Here is a 16,268-nt window from a genome sequence, read left to right as displayed (position 1 = left end):
TTCCCACTTACAGTGTGCAATTCTTAATAGGTAATGTTTTGTATTTTTTTAGACATTTGTACTTAAATAAATGCTGGCCAGTGAAACATAGTTCTTCCCTTAAGAATGTTTATGTTTGCCTTTAATCCCAGCACTTGGGAGGCAGAGGCAGGCGGATTTCTGAGTTGGAGGTCAGCCTGGTCTACTGAGTGAGTTCCAGGACAGCCAGGGCTACACAGAGAAACCTTGTCTGGAAAAACCAAAAAAACAAAAAAAAAAAGAACATTTATGTTTAAATTATAAAATGGTAAACCCAGAACATCTGAGGAGGAGGAGGAAGAAGAAGAGGAGGAGGGAGAAGAAGAAGGAAGAAGAGGAGGAAGAGGAGCAGAAGGAAGAGGAGGAAGAAGAGGAAGAAGAGGAGGAAGAGGAAGAGGAGGAGGAGGAGGAGGAGGAGGAGGAGGAGGAGGAGGAGGAGGAGGAGGCAGACAGCAAATATGCCAAGGCTGTCTGACCACATAAAAGTGTTAATCTGTCTTGCTCAAAACCTGCTCTCAATGGTGCGCAGTAAGACACAGACTTCAAACGGAGTATTACATAACCACTGCCACAAACTCATGACGAGTGGGATTCTGTGACAGACACCAAAAAGGCTGAGTAAAACTAAAAGAACAAATTCCTCTTCACTTAAAATCAGAGATAATCATCAGACTTGCAAAGGAAATTGAAAGATCAAAAATCAGAGTGCATTTAGAGAAAGCTGTGGACTTGAGTGTCTGCCTGTATCAGTAGTTGGGATGTTCATGTTCTGGAAACCGAGCATGGTTTACACTCTCAGGAGAAAGTTAAACCCATGTTGTTGGAAGTCTATGCAAGCTAAGGTTCTTAATAAGACACATCATCATTCAACAAATGACTGAATACAAACATCCCATGAGTTTCTTTCATATCAACTGTTTGCTGCAAAACTACTCATGCCTGCAAAACTTGAAGGATCTTTCACCCTATTTGGTAAGAAATAACTGCTTTCTTGCTAGACCATTCTGCTGTCTGTCTTCCTTTTACCTGGCTAGCTGTATAGCTTGTAGAAAAGGAACCACACGCCACACATACTGTCTAGCATCTTGACCTCCAAGAATCACCAGTATATGACTATATAATTATTCCCCTCACTTCATATAGATTTCAGTAATTCTAAACTCTCAGTTTCTTGGCCAACACCTCTAAGCCCAGCTCCTGGAAGAGGGTCCTGATTAGTCGAGAGAAGAGAAAGCTAGTAAGCAGAAACAAGGGAGCAGGCAACACCTCCAAGGAGCATGTCTTGCCACCACTCCTGCTTGCAGACTGACGGTCACATGAGGAGCTGCATGCCCTGCCTTGACGACCCCACATGACAGAATGAGACTTGGAATTATAAGTCACTGCATAAACCCTGCACCCCCGATGCTGCTTTTTGTCAGGGTGTTTTCTCACACCAACAGCAAGTAAACAGGAACACAGCACTCATCAAGACAGCAGGCTGGGTAACAACTTCTTTCTCTGGGGAGTCTAAAACAAGAGCCCATACCATCCTCTCTTCTTCCCTGGGATATACGCTGCCATAAACTCAAGTTCTCACCAACAGACCAAATGGAATGTGAGGAGGATGTATATACTCCACTCCAAACCACTGTGTTTGGGGCAGTAAAGGAGCCTCTATCACTACAGAACTTCATCCACCAGCAAGACAAGGAAGTTTAGTGGACATGCCTCAGTGCCTGCCTGGATTCCCACCAATCTGAAGCAGATAAGCTATTATGAGAGCAGAAAATAAGTCTTATTGAATTGAACACTAAATATTGAGTTCCCTGTGAAGCACAGCCACTCCTAACCAAATTGAGATTTACAGTAACTTCAGCAGGACCTGAGGCCCTGGGGGAATGGTGTCCCTTTCAGTCACCAGATGTCATTGTGTATCCCAGCCTGGCACCAAACTCAAGAGCCACCTGCCTCAGCCCTCTGGGTGCTAGGATTGTAGGCTTTCTAGACTGGTGTTCCTACACCCAGCTAGGACAGAATTTCAAACAAATGTAAGGAACACTCAAACCCATTCTTTTGTTTATACTACACTGAGTACATGTTATGTAAAGAACAAAATATATACAGAATAAAAATTACCATTTCAACACAATGCATTCAGGGCTTGAAATAACTATTTTGATTAGGTAAAAATATATTGGGTTTTAAACCATGTATTTAAGTAGGAGCATAAGTGTGGGAAAAGGGAACATATATAAAACCTCCTTCTCTTCTGGTGCAGTGACAATTTTCATTAGAAATTTTGCCCTTGAGGGACTATTAAGCCATGTCTAGACATTTTTGGTTATCACAAATTATCAGAAAAGGTGGCACCAGCATCAGTGTCTGAGGGGCAGTAACAATGATAAATGCCCGGCAGGGAACAACCTCCCACAAGAAAGCGCCTCAGTCCCTGTCACCAGGGCATGTGTTGAAAAGCACTGTCCTACACTAATTCAGTCTAGGACAAAACTCCTTACCCCAATGGCAAGCTGAAAGGTCAGGAAAGGCTCATTTAAAAATTTACGATGCCTATTCACTGAGAAGAGGGCAGCAGTAAGACAATGACTTATTGAGAAGCTATGAAGAAACAAACCATCTGACCTACAAAATCTATCAAAACTGGTATCTAGTTAAAATGGAATGCAATACATTTTTTTTATTTTGTTTTGGTTTGGGTTTTTTTGGTTTTGTTTTGTTTTGTTGGTTTTTTTTTTTTTTTTTTTACGTATTACTCAAATCTATTCTCTTAATGAGTGAAAACCAAATTTCTTGTGTTGTACAAGTATTTTTAAACATCAGTTTTAACAGATCCACACACTACACTGAATCAAAGGCCTAGCCAAATATCATATCATAAACACGGGGACAAAGAGTTTTCTTAAGATTTCATTTCTTATTTCAATTCTCAAATAAATTAAAAATGGGTCCAAGCAGTTGAGGATGTTCAGAGTAATTCCTGAAAAAAAAAAATTAAGAGATCCAGCTAATGTAAGATGCAAAACAGTGCCATCACTTAGTTGCTTAAATTGCCTGTCCACTGAGACTCAAAGCACAGAACACATGTTGCAAACCTTCCTTCAGAAAAAACAGCAGCAATGCCTGAAGCAAGCGGCCAACACTAAGATCCTAACAATCCTCTGTGTGGCAGAGAGGCTTCCCGTCTCTACAGGAATACAATAGGCTCCTCACCAACGTTCACAGCACTTTAGCTTGAGAAATCACATGTATAAAAAGGACAGTTGGTTAATGTTTATCATGTGTTCATGGAGGGAAGCAGGAATTCACAAGTATTATAGACTGTAAGGTTTGTAATATCTGTTTATATACGCTCCCAAAAATGTAGCCATGGTGTTTTTCTAAACCACAGATCTTAAGGAAATTCTATTAGGAATTCTTTAGGGAGATGCTGACCATAGCCACATGTGGTACGCATCATCCTCTATGCCACATATGGTCCTAAGATGGACGAAAAATATATTTCTGAAGATGAAATGATGTTTAGGTTCAACAGATGGGTTTGTAATTCAAAACCATCCTTGGAATTTTTGTTTTCTAGATTTGAAGTGTATATTACAGTGTTGATCACCCTTGCAATTCTCAGTGAATCTTCTTGTTTAATTATGCTTCCATAACTTTCAATGCTTTAAAATCTTATTTAAGTGCTTATAAAATTGTGTAATTAGACAACAATACATTAACATTCAAGTTACTGGTTTTTTTTAAAAAAAACTGGTAGCCTTTGTAATATTAAATTATTTTAAAAGTTTGAAAACAGGAAAATAAATAAAATAAAATTAATTCGTAATACAAAGTGTCCTCGGTAAATTATAAAATATCATCAAAGTTAACCCTAAGGAAAAAGCTACTTAACAGAAAGGAAGAATAAAAAACAGTAAACAAACAAAGACTTAGAATCTCTTTGAAAATATGATAGTGATCTAAGCAGTCAAAATCCGTACCCACATGGGGCATAGAGTCAGGAATACCACCAACAGAACATCCGTTCTAACATAGTTTACTAATAAAAGTGCCATTTTCCATTAAAAAAAATACTATTATCTCTGTTAAGTATAATCAGTAGTCTTTACCTGCTGACTGATGGAAACACATCCTGTCTTTCTCACAGAGAAACGTCCAGCAGATGTGTAACGGTGTGACTGTCATCCTGGGCAGGAGGCACCGTTCTGTGTGTCCTTCCCTCCACTGAAGCAATATGCAGGGGTGAATGTTGGATAAAGTGGGTGCGGCCATCTGTCACTAAGAGTATATTTAACCATGAGTACAGGACAATAATTCCAAGAGAGCACCATGCCGGTTAAACGAAGCACAACTCTAGACTGAACAGATAAAAGCACAACCTTAGCTGAGTCACATTGCTCTGTGCTTTTATGGAGGTGGGGTCCTGTTGGCTTCAAACCAATTCTACATATACGGAACACTTTCAATTAATAAGTATGTGCCAAATACCCACTTTAGCATGTAAAATTTCATTTTATTGAAAGTGCAGCCGAAATTAGATAATGACAAAGCAAGTTTTTGTTAAAGATTTTAAGTATTTCTCATAGATTTTACTAGAGAAAAAAGTGATGTCTGGGTGTGTTCTCTCTCCCAGTCCTTCTAACAGTTTTTTAACTTGTGTGTGTGTTTGGGGTGGGGAAGGGTATTCGAATCTTTTTAAATGACTTTCTTTTAAAAATGTGCAGCAACTGGAATACTGTAGTTAAGCCAGGAAGCAAAGAGGAATGTTGTTGAACTTCTTTGGTTTGATCGTTTCCATTCATACATTGTTCTGATATGCCAGGCATAGAATATTTTTCCTAAATGTTAGTAGGAGTTTATGACCATATCACCAGGAACATGTCTAATCTCATCTAAAATACTAAAAATATAGGAGACAGGAAACTTTTTACCTAAAGTCAAGTAGAACAAAAAGACTAAAAATAATCCATCTGTTTTCTTCTCTGCTAACAAGAAATGCCACTTCAGCATTTCTTGGGGACTATTTCCAGGACTGATGGATGTGACACTGCAGAACACAAGGACGGCCTTCCCTGGCTCCTCCATCCCCATCTCTTTGAAGCCATGCACACATGTGGGTCGCTGGTGCTTTCTTCTCTCCCCTCCCACTGTACAGGACTACAACAAAGGTTCCAAATGTCTGCTTCTACAGCAGTGGTTCTAACTCTAACTCCACAAGGGATTACCCAAGCAAGCCACACCTGGGACTTCCTGTAACTATGGTCTCTGTATAGACTATACAGGTAATATGAAGACATGGTACAATCTCAAGAAGCAGACAGGTAGGGAGCCAACACCACACAAGTTGAAAAACTGAGGAGTGTTTGACCTAGATTTGAGTTACCTCTCACATTAAATTACTTCTGTAAAAAGTTACATACATATAAAAATAAGAGTTTTTCATCAAAAGAGAAGACTCCTGTCAATGGACAAAATAAATGGAATATTTTTGTTTCTTCCTGAAAATGTTTTCACAATTTTTAAAATCTTTTTTTAAACTATCATGTTTTACATTCAATTTGCAAATAGTTTCACTGGGAGTCACTAAGGCAGTGTTTGTCTCTGAGAGGCAGAATAACAACAAAGTGGTCATGTTTTGTGACAGTAGAACCCAGAAGCTGTATCTTCTTTTCATTTTAGTGAGGTTCATAGGTTGCATTTTCTACATGAGTCTGTATTCAACAAGATGCCTTCACACTGCTCTAAAGCTTTCCATAAATGACTTAAATCTAACTCCTGAAAACAAAAGGTAATCTTTACATCACGGATAACATCTTACTAAAAGAACCTGAAGAGAAGAACCGGGTCGCGTGTGAAAGGCGATTTTTGCTCATTTACTCTTACACTTTTTAAAGACATCCTTTCACGAGTACCTGACAAACCGTTTTTATTGGCCATGATGCCACTGGCAACTGTCCAGCAAGAAAGCCACACTCACGCCCACTGGGCAGTCTTACAGTGTGGCCACCAAGGAGCTCTACAGAGTGAAGGCAGCTGAGCATGTCCTCCACAGTGGAAGGCTGGCCAAAGGGCAAAGCAGGCAGTTGTGAGTCAGACACTCACATTGCCATTCCATTAGTTCCAGCTTGAAAACAGCTGGCTTCCCTTTCTGAACCACATTCTTCTAGTTCACCTGGGAGCAGATATCAAACGTTTTTTTCTTCGTGGATCATTTTATTTCTCACATGGAGACATGAAATATTTTTAAAATTTGCAGACTAGCCTTTTTTTTTGTCCCAAACCCACAAAGGAACCTGAAATCAAAACTGTAATCCTTGCCTTCCTAAAAGAAATCCCTAATTTTGACCTGTTTTTGCTTCACATCCTCATCTGAATGTCACATGTCCACCCCAACTGCACCTTAACTCTTCTTTCTTCTCTCATACTTACAGCACAAACTTTCAAATACCAAACAGCAATTCTGAGCCCTGCTTCACATGCCCTCTTAAATGGAAGGGGGCTCGGGTCAGCACTGTGGACTTTCCATACACAGAGAAAGCTTGTTCTATGGTTATTTTTAGCACTGAACACATAAAAATGCTACAGTCGTATTTTAAATACGTTTTTGAACAGTTTCAGAGCCTCTCCTTAGCCAGCATAATGGTATGTTTTTTAGATGAATGCCAACCTTTTCTCTTACAAAGCTATCTTCTTAAAGGTTCACCACGTCCCTCAGTGGCCAGCTTCAGTGGCTGGGGGCGAGGAAGCATTTGAAAGGCCACTTGGACAGCATGTTACCTAGTGCCAGCTTCTATATAGTAGGCTTTGTGCTGCACAAATCCTTAAACATTTCAAATAACCTGTACACGATTAAACGTGGTATAAATATTTCCCCAAATACAGCAAATTAGAAACAACAGAGATGTTTGTTTGGTTTTCCAAGTGTGCTTCTGGGAATCAAGGGCTTATGTATATCACTGAATTTCTTTGTCTTTGATATATTCAGGATGTGTTTAATGTAGGCTCCGCCTTATAGAAGCCAGTAAAAGTTAACTTTTTAAACAACAAAATAAAACCATTTACAAGCGTGGGAATGAGGAAAATGAAAGATACTTGGTTAATTTATACTAATGGCGCTTCCAGACAAGAATAAAACAGACAAAACCCTTGGCATACTGTCTATCCTTGACTCCTGCCTCTCATGCCAGGTGAGACTGTGAGCATCACCAGGGAATCCACTCTGTTATCTTCAGAAGGAAGCTCCTGACAGTGTACCATGTGACACAGATTTGCTACTTTTGACTTTCAACTTTTATGCCTTTTTCTAAGAGTATACATCTATCGCTGCTATGATTGTTCAATGTTTGAGTAAGACAGCATGCTAAGTCTCAATCTTTAACAAAATAAGAGGTTTGAGCTGGTTTACATAAAGATTCAAATTTCACTTATAATTCCAGTCCATGTCTGTGTTTACAAAAGCCATCCCTCAATCCAAGTGCAAGTACAATTTCCAGTCCAAACAATCAGAGTCTCCTGAGACACAGGAATTCCAGACCAGCCTCCCACCAGTCAAAATTCTTATCTGTGAAACATCAAATGACCACAACAGTTAGAGTAGACCTGGGACTCGATGTTTCTCACCATCTGCTCATGGAAGAAGCAAGTGATTAAACGTGGATGTTGAGACAGAGCTTAAAAAAGAATTCTCGTTATAATTTTTATAAAATATCTTAACCAATCTTTCTAATTGCATTAGTTCCACAAAGTTCAAGTGTCATTTTCTTACATTCTCTTTAATCAAAGCTGAAGGCCAATTCTAATAAAGTCAATGAAAGAAAATGAATTATCTATTGCTTTTTTAATATACTATCTAATGACAGTACAGAAATTAGCAAAAAGAATACTGGCCTTGAAATCCTAACTACATCTAACTGAATAATATAAAAAGATCTAATTAGCCTATCTATATCATATACCTTCTCTGATAGCTGCTACAGAAAGTAAGGAAGCAATCAGTATCCACCAAAGCCTTTCCAACATTGCCCTACCTTTTGCACACAGCCCAAAAGCTATGTGCTGTATTTCTAATAGGAAAGAAGGGAAGGAAGTATTCACCTAGGGCAAGAGAAAACTAAGTACCAGTTATTTGGGATATAAATAATACTTAGAAAAAGCAACAATTATTACACAGAATAAGATGTAAAAATATCAAAATTACGAAGAATCAGTGTTAGAGGAGAAATGGTTACTGAGGCACATTAACACAACTCTCTATGTGTGAAATATGCTTATAGAATCCATATGAAATAAATAAGAACCATAGGCAATAGCTATCAAAGATACCTTAAGCCTGTTATAAGCAAAAATTATAAAGCTATCCAATGCAAGGAACACTGGATCATCACATAAACACTTTCTAAATATTAATCATTTGGAAAAATGACACCGGGTATCCAGGGCACACAATGAGCGAGAGCAAACTATCCTGCACGCTGCACACACAGACACAAGGTAATTCACCTACTCTTCCCAAAAAGCTACTTTCCTCTTCCTCTTCTTCTTCCTCTTCCTCTTCTTCTTCTTCTATCAATTAACATGACTCAAACAGTTACACATGGTGAGCCATTTCTTTTGACATGTTTTGTTGATTTAGTTGTGTATAGCTCAGTTTGTGCAGTGGACAGATACTTACAGAGTATGAGACATCCATTAGAGATGTATCTCAGCAAAGTCTTAGGTCTAAGACTAAGCACATTTGCATAATTCTATTACTTGATGTTTTCTGTTGGTTTCCTTTTTTTTTTTAAGGAGAAAGGGGTATAATGATAGAACGGGACCACAATACAGGCTACTACACCTAGCATATGTCAGAGGTGCACTAAGGCACAGCTACCCTAGCTAGCCCTCACTAATCTACAATGGCTACCTCTTCCCTATAACATGATACAGCCTTACCAATAAAGCAGGAGCCAAACACCGAATGGCTTTCTGAATGAAATCATTAAACTGTCAGCTCTAAGGTTTGGATTGCAGAGAGCCGAGGAGTACAGAGACTGTGAATGGATGTCAGAGTACAACTACTGGGAACTGGCTTTCTCCATCCACCATGTGCATTCTGGGGATCACACTAAAGTCATCAGGCTTAGGAGCAGGCACCTTTACCTGCTGAGCCAGCTCCTCTATCCATTATTTTTCTCTCTTGTGGTTTGGGTATTTCTCTTCTTGGGTAGTATTGAACCCAGAGACTCACTCACACAAGCCAATGTTGCTACATACTCTGGCCTACACTAGCTGTTGAAACAAAGTCTTCCAGACTGAACAAGCTTAGAGCCCGTGGGAACCCAATACATCACACAAAGATTAATAAGAAATGGAGTTTCAAAATCTTGTGCTGAAATAGTTCAAAATCAAGCCAACCTTAAAAAAAAATCAAGCTGCCTAAGGAAAATAAGAAAGAGTTAGGATATATGAGGTCATGATTCATGTACTGGAAAGACTCATATAAGCCAGACAACTTAAGATTCATTACTTCAGAACAAAACATTTGATCCTTCTGGAAGTTTGACTCCTTGTATGTAAAATGAGAAAGGTAAATAGTTCACTGGTCTTCAGATTTTATTTTCAGAAGTACAAGACTAAGTCAGGGCTAGAAAGATCACGAGCAAGCTAACCCTCATTTAAATGAAAGCAATAGAGTTTTAATTACTATCTATACTGATGTTCTATGTGGAATTTCCTTTGATAAAAAGAGGAACAAAAGGACACTACCCATGAGTTACTAAAAGGACAACAAAAGTAACTTCAGATTAAACATATCCAAGCCAAGACACGAATAAACACTTCTGTTAGAAAAAAAGAATCATGCTCCTTCTGGTACAATAAAATAACTGAAATTGAGCGTGTCTCTCACTGTAAACTACAAAATTGGGGAGAAAAATAATATTCTCTATTGAGATACCAGAAAGTCCAGCCCCTCAGCCCCTGATTAAATGGGTGGAAGGGGGAGAATGAAAGTCTTGTCCCACCAGACACTGCCTGGGGTCCATGAGAGTCTCAGAGAGAGGAGCAGATAGAACTCAGAAACTGAAGACTATGGAGTTTGTGGGCCACATTGATGAAGAGTTTGAAACAAAATGGAAAGTTCCGGAAATCTGCACAGAGATCCTTTGAGTCAACCTTTAAGGTCTGTACCAGTGGGAGAAAAGTCATTCTCTGGGCAGATTACTGGTGAGATGAGTGAACTGAAGAGTTGGGAGGATTCTCCCTAGGAGAGAGACATTGAGTTCCAGGAGACTACAGCACAAGAATGCAAGCGCCTAAGGAAGCTAATCTACCCTGCTTAAAGGTGTCCAAGACCAACCCAGAGAAGCTGATAGAAACCTTCAGAAAGTCAAGTTCAATCAGATCAACCTAGAAGTCACTCAGAAGGAAGCTCAAAGAGAAAATTTAAGATAGCAGCATAATCCAAAATATCCAACACCCAATTTTAAAATTCCAAGAATGAATAAAAAGTAAAAATTGTGATTCCTAAACAGGTTAAAAAATGTAGACTAGAACAGAAATCCAAACAAACAAAATAATCCACTTAGATTATCATGTAGATTGTAATTCAGTCAAATAGAATTAGGTTTAGTATTTAAAACAAAACATGATTTTTTTTAAAAAAACAGAAAATATAGAAAAGTTAATAGCAAAGACATAACACCCGAAAGGAAAATTCAGTTTTAGTTGAAAAACTAAGCAAAGTTGGAAGGGGGAGGTCAAACCCAGGTTACCTCCAGGTCTTTCTGTGTCAAATAACCACGAACAACATTAAACAATCTGATTCGTTAGAATCCGTGAAGCAGAGAGACAAAGTCAGAAAAGGCATGTAAAGAAATAATAACTAATCATTTTATAAATTCTTATAAAGATTCTTATACAATTCTTACATAATCCTTTCATTATAATCTTATAATTTTGTAATCTTATATCTATCTTATAATCCTATAATACATAATTTTAGATAATTCTTACACAATATCATAGAGGGAAGACACTCAAAGTTATTTACATAGTGAAACCACACGAGCACAAATTAGTATTATATCACTAAGAACTGCCCCTCAAGAAAAATTCTAACATATCTGCAGGAGTGTTTTTAAAAGACTTTAAACAACTTTTTTTTTCAATACATATATGGCAAACATTTCCTCACATTCCCTAGTTTTTATATCCACTTCTTGACAATGTCTTTTAAAGGATTAACTTGTATCAGTTTGTCTTTAGTGTCCTGTATAAGACATCATTTCTTATCTTCAAAATGTTCTGTTTTCCTCTAGAAATGTTAAACTTTTAAAAGCTAATTATTTAAGTCCATAGTTTTGGTTGTATACCTATCCTTAATAGCTGTGCCCTCTCTCCAGCCCTCTTTAGTTCTATAATCTCATCACAGACTAATTTCTAAATAGCATGAGCCAGAGGTCAAGAACCATTCCCCTCTAGGTTGTATCCATTCATTCCTGTCATACTGAAAGATCGTAAATTTTAAACATTGAGTTAAATACTCATAAACCCCTTGATTCAGTAACAAAGAACAGTAAGCCATTGAACAAATACTACCATTCAACTACTAAAAAACATTAAGTTTTAAATCTGAAACAAATAAATTATTTGCAAGTAATAAATAAATAAATACAATGTCTTGAATTTTAAAAATACAGGAGCCAGGCATGATGGTATACACATGTAAGAAAGGAGGGGCCAGAAGGAACAAGAGTTCAAAGTCATCCTCTTCTACACTGCAAGTTTAGGCTAACCTAGAATATGTGGCACCCTGTCTCAGGACAGGAATACAAAACCATCTACCACAAAGGATCCATATGCTCAATGCTCAAATCTAACCAATATTTCTTAAATACTCAAAGAAGCAGAAACTTTGAACCAATTTATGGAGGAAAAAACTCAACGAAGAGAAACACAGAAGACATGCAAACTACAGAAGCAACAGATGAGGCTTTGAAGCCATCATTGTAAATGCATCTATCCAGCCAAAAACTTGAGTAAGGCACGGAATAAAAAGGGCAAATCAGTCTGCACTAAGAAATGCACAGTGCAGAAGAAGTATTTCTTGAACTTAACACCTATAAAAAGACTAAAATAAAACACATAAAAGAAAATATTTAAATAATAAAAAGAACATCAGGGAAGTGAGGCACTCTCAAGTGAGACACAAGATACTTGTGATCTGAATCCTGGAGGAGAGGAAAGGAAAGTCAGGAACGGGGTGAGGTTGAAAAACTAATGGAAGATAGTGTCCACATTTGTGAATGGTATAAACTCTCCTGCAGGAGAAGCTCACAAACCTGCTTCTGAACAAGACACATGAAGAAAATGGATCCTTGGGAAAATTATAATGAATTACAAAAAATAAAATAAAATCAGTGATGTCAGGAAGCTCCTTGGAGCAGCAAAGGATCAGGCTGAAAGGAGAGCCCACGGTAAACAGTGCAGACAGGAAGACAAAACAGTAGCCCTTACATTAACGAAAGGCCAAAACTACTGACCTAAGATTCTGTAATCAGTGAAAACAGTCTTCAAAACTAAAGGTAAGCTAGACATGGCAGTGCCGCCCAGCATGCAGTTATTCCAGCACCAAACAAGCTTGAGGCCAGCCAGGACTCCATGTGTCAACAAACAAAAATAAAACTTAAAAACTAAAGACAAGAAAAAAATTCTCAGATACACAAATGTGAAATTCATCATCAAAATCAGAAAAATAAATCAAACAGTATTATGAAAGGATAATATATTTCGATTATGTGCGACTTGACTCAAAAATGCACAGTTAATTCATTTTCAAGAATGTAACTCACCACATTAACAACTTCAAATGCATTTAGGGTCAGCTCACTGCATGCAGGACAAGCATCCCTTTGTTTCATAACAAAATCTCAATGACTAAAGAACAGAGGGTGCAGTGGTTGGACAGGCGGCTCGGCGGTTGGACACATTTGATGTTCTTTTAGAGAACGGGGATCAGTTCCCAGAACCCTCTGTAGAACTCCAGTGCCAGAGACTCCACACCCTCCTCAGGCTCCAACAGCACAGGAACCATGTGGTCACAAAATACACACATGGACAAAGTGCTCACACTCACAACAACATAAAAGTAACTATGAAAAAGCAATAGGGTACATTCTTCAGTTGACAAGAGTATGGAGACTCCTTGATTAGGATACGGTTATAGACCAAGAGTTACCTGGTGTCATTAAAACATTTAAATTTTAAAATGCAGCCATAATACTTGAACTACAGAACATCACAGCACAAGATCAAGATTCAAACCATGGTTTCTAATGAATAGGTATTACTTTCCCACCATAATAAAATTGTAAATTCAAAAATCAATCCATCCAATCCTATCTGGATATTCAAAACAAAATCCCTAGAGATAGCATTAAACATAACAGAGAAAGACTCAATGTTATCCTTTAACTCTTAATGGTAGCCAAAGCATTCCAACCCGGGATGCACAGAGAGGTTACCTCTGACCTCTTACCTTCCTTTCCTGCATCCCTAAGGCCCTTGTGTGACATTTCTGCCGCACTGCTCCCAATGGAAAATGAAGACAAGCAAACACAGGGAAGAACAAGAAAATCGGGTCCTAACAGTGCCTTTCAGCTCACCATTACACTTACTGATTTCTGAAAAATCTCCCTCCTGTATGACTGGTCATTTATCAAGCCTAAGCATAAATATGTGCAGAAGAGCTCAAAGAAACTTGGGGTGAGGAGATGTGTCCACTATCGTTATTTCTATAACAATCCCTTGGGGGCAGAAATTCTGCACACACTTGTAATTAGCAAGCATTAGGCATGTGCAGTATGCGAATGATCAACTGTACTTTAATACAGCGATTTCAAAAGGAGGAACTGTTGCCAATCAGGCCTTGAAAAGCAAAGGGAAACATGAGGAGGAGAAATAATACACAGCTCTGAATAAGTGCACACACAACCACGTGTCCACTGTGTGCAGCCAAAGTACCCGACTTGCTTCTGTCATCCTGACTCTGTACATTTAAAAAAAAAAAAAAAAAAAAATGGGAGCGCGAGAAACCAGGCTCTCGGGATCACAGGGTCACCTTATGACTTCACTGTCATCCTGATGTATGGGTTTTCAAGGGGGGATTAACTGAGACTTCGATCCTAAATCCACCACTCTTTGTGTCACATGGGCTCCTAATACCTAGGCCCTCTTCTGTGCGAAGCCTGGCTTAAGAGAATCCCACTAAAAGATAAACTAGAAACATTAGTATTTAATCAATCAAATGTTTTATGAAGCACAGTTTTATTCTAACTAAGTTAAAAACGTCACAACTACTTTATTGTCTAAATACATATAAAATTCCCTTTTAGCCCATAGAAGTTTAAAACTACAATTACAGACAACAATTATGTATGAACATGTCAGAACGGGGTCCAATATTTTATACGCTAATAAAATTGTCTTCATTACAGACAACAAGAGCAATCTCATCTAAGGTTTTCAAATAATGGCTAGTTGATATAAAAGATAATGTGTAGACAAAAGAGAACACAATCAATGTTACAGATATAGTCAACCTTCCCACCACTGCATTGAAACACTGGTCCTTAGACTTCAGAGTATATCAGAATCTCCTAAAAGGTTTAGTAAGAGATAACTGATACCTTTAATTCTGTATTAAAGTCTGTGAAGAAAGAGAGGAAGACTATATTATCCAAACATTGAGCTACAGGAGGAAGAGAAGTACACATGTCAAGTTATCCTTGTCACCTAAATCAAGCCTGCCATTTTCCCACCCCACTCAACAGCTGGAAAACAACTGTAGAGAGCTGAGAACAATGCCAATCACTGTTGCCTGTGGACACGAGTGAAAATTCTGAGGACCGAGCCTATAGCTCCATATTAGGATACTGGCCTAGCATACACGAGGCCTTGGCTTTGGTCCAAGCACCATAGTAAACACGCAAATAATCGAACGGAAGACAGGAAGGAAGGGCTCTGTCCTGGAAGTTCAGATGACACAGAACCAGTGGAAGAAATCAATTTCATGGCCTCTGTACATTCAATTCAATATCCTTTTACTTCATATAGATTTGTATTTCTTAGATGTCTAGGGGCCTATTATATGCTTGGTTCCCTCATTAATAATGATTTAATGAAATCATCAACATATATTCAATACAAGACTCATTTTTATCTATGATAGTGTAACTGTGATTTGTGCTTCATATATGTCAGAGTCACAATTTGTTTTCATACTTTATAAATAAACCTATTTTCTCATTTCATTTTCCTGCTGTTTTCAAGAAAAGTTAGGGATAACATAATACAGATGCTCAAATCCTGTCTTCATACTGACAAGACATTCATTGCCCTATCGTTTTAGCCTAAACATCTCTGCTGGAAGTCCCCTCACTTCACGGTTCACTAATTACATAAATGTATACTATTGTCACCAGATAGAAACTTATTGAAAAAAATCTTCAAGTCTAGCATGTTCTACACAGCAGATCCTTATGAAAAAATGTTATTTCAGGTCTGAAATAAACACCAGGATAAAGAAAGATATGGAAATTCTTTCAGACTGCAAAAGCCCTTAGTGGTCTGCGTTTGCATGTTTGTGCTAACTCAGCTCTTTTCCCATCAGCTATGACATGCACACTTGAAATATGTCCAAATCTTCCCAGTGCATGCTTCTAACAACATCTTCTGATATTTCAGTGGTAACCAAGGTCAAATATCAGAAGGTGAGAGTCTTCCATTTGGAAACACAGATAACAAATTCCTAAACCTCTTCCTCCCTCCCCCCACCCCCAAGAATCCTCTGACACAACTGCAAGTATCTCCTGCATCTTTAATCGAAGTTTGACATACACGAGAGTATTATTTTCTTATTTTTTGGCCATATCGCTATTAAGAAAACGTGAGATGAGAAAAGAGCTGTACTTCAAGGGACTCGGAGGTTTGCAAGGAGAACAAAGCTGGGAATCTGAATGGTGATCTGAACACACATAAAAAGCAAATCGGAAAACAATAAGCAAATAGCCGAGGAAGGAAGAAAATGGTCTCCCTTCTCTCACCAGTCAAGTCTCCTTAGAGATATTTTACTCTTTACTCTCTAATGTCCATCAGTATTAAACAATGACACCTATCAGAATTATATATTAAAGTATTAATTATCTAAAAAACATTTTATAATTCCATTTTCTACAGAAGTACAGAAAAATTGGAACAAATATTCAGTC

The 16,268-nt window shown here is 38.1% G+C and overlaps 1 protein-coding gene across 1 annotated transcript in view; it reads right to left on the bottom strand.

Annotated features, from left to right (window-relative positions):
- The window catches only part of Ppp1r9a (protein phosphatase 1 regulatory subunit 9A), a 257,278-nt gene that overhangs the window by 178,248 nt on the left and 62,762 nt on the right, over positions 1–16,268 (bottom strand). The window lies entirely within an intron of this gene.

Source organism: Grammomys surdaster, unplaced genomic scaffold (assembly GCF_004785775.1).
Source record: "Grammomys surdaster isolate TR1022 unplaced genomic scaffold, NIH_TR_1.0 345, whole genome shotgun sequence".
NCBI lineage: Eukaryota > Metazoa > Chordata > Mammalia > Rodentia > Muridae > Grammomys > Grammomys surdaster.
This window is presented reverse-complemented; position numbering and strand designations above follow the sequence as displayed.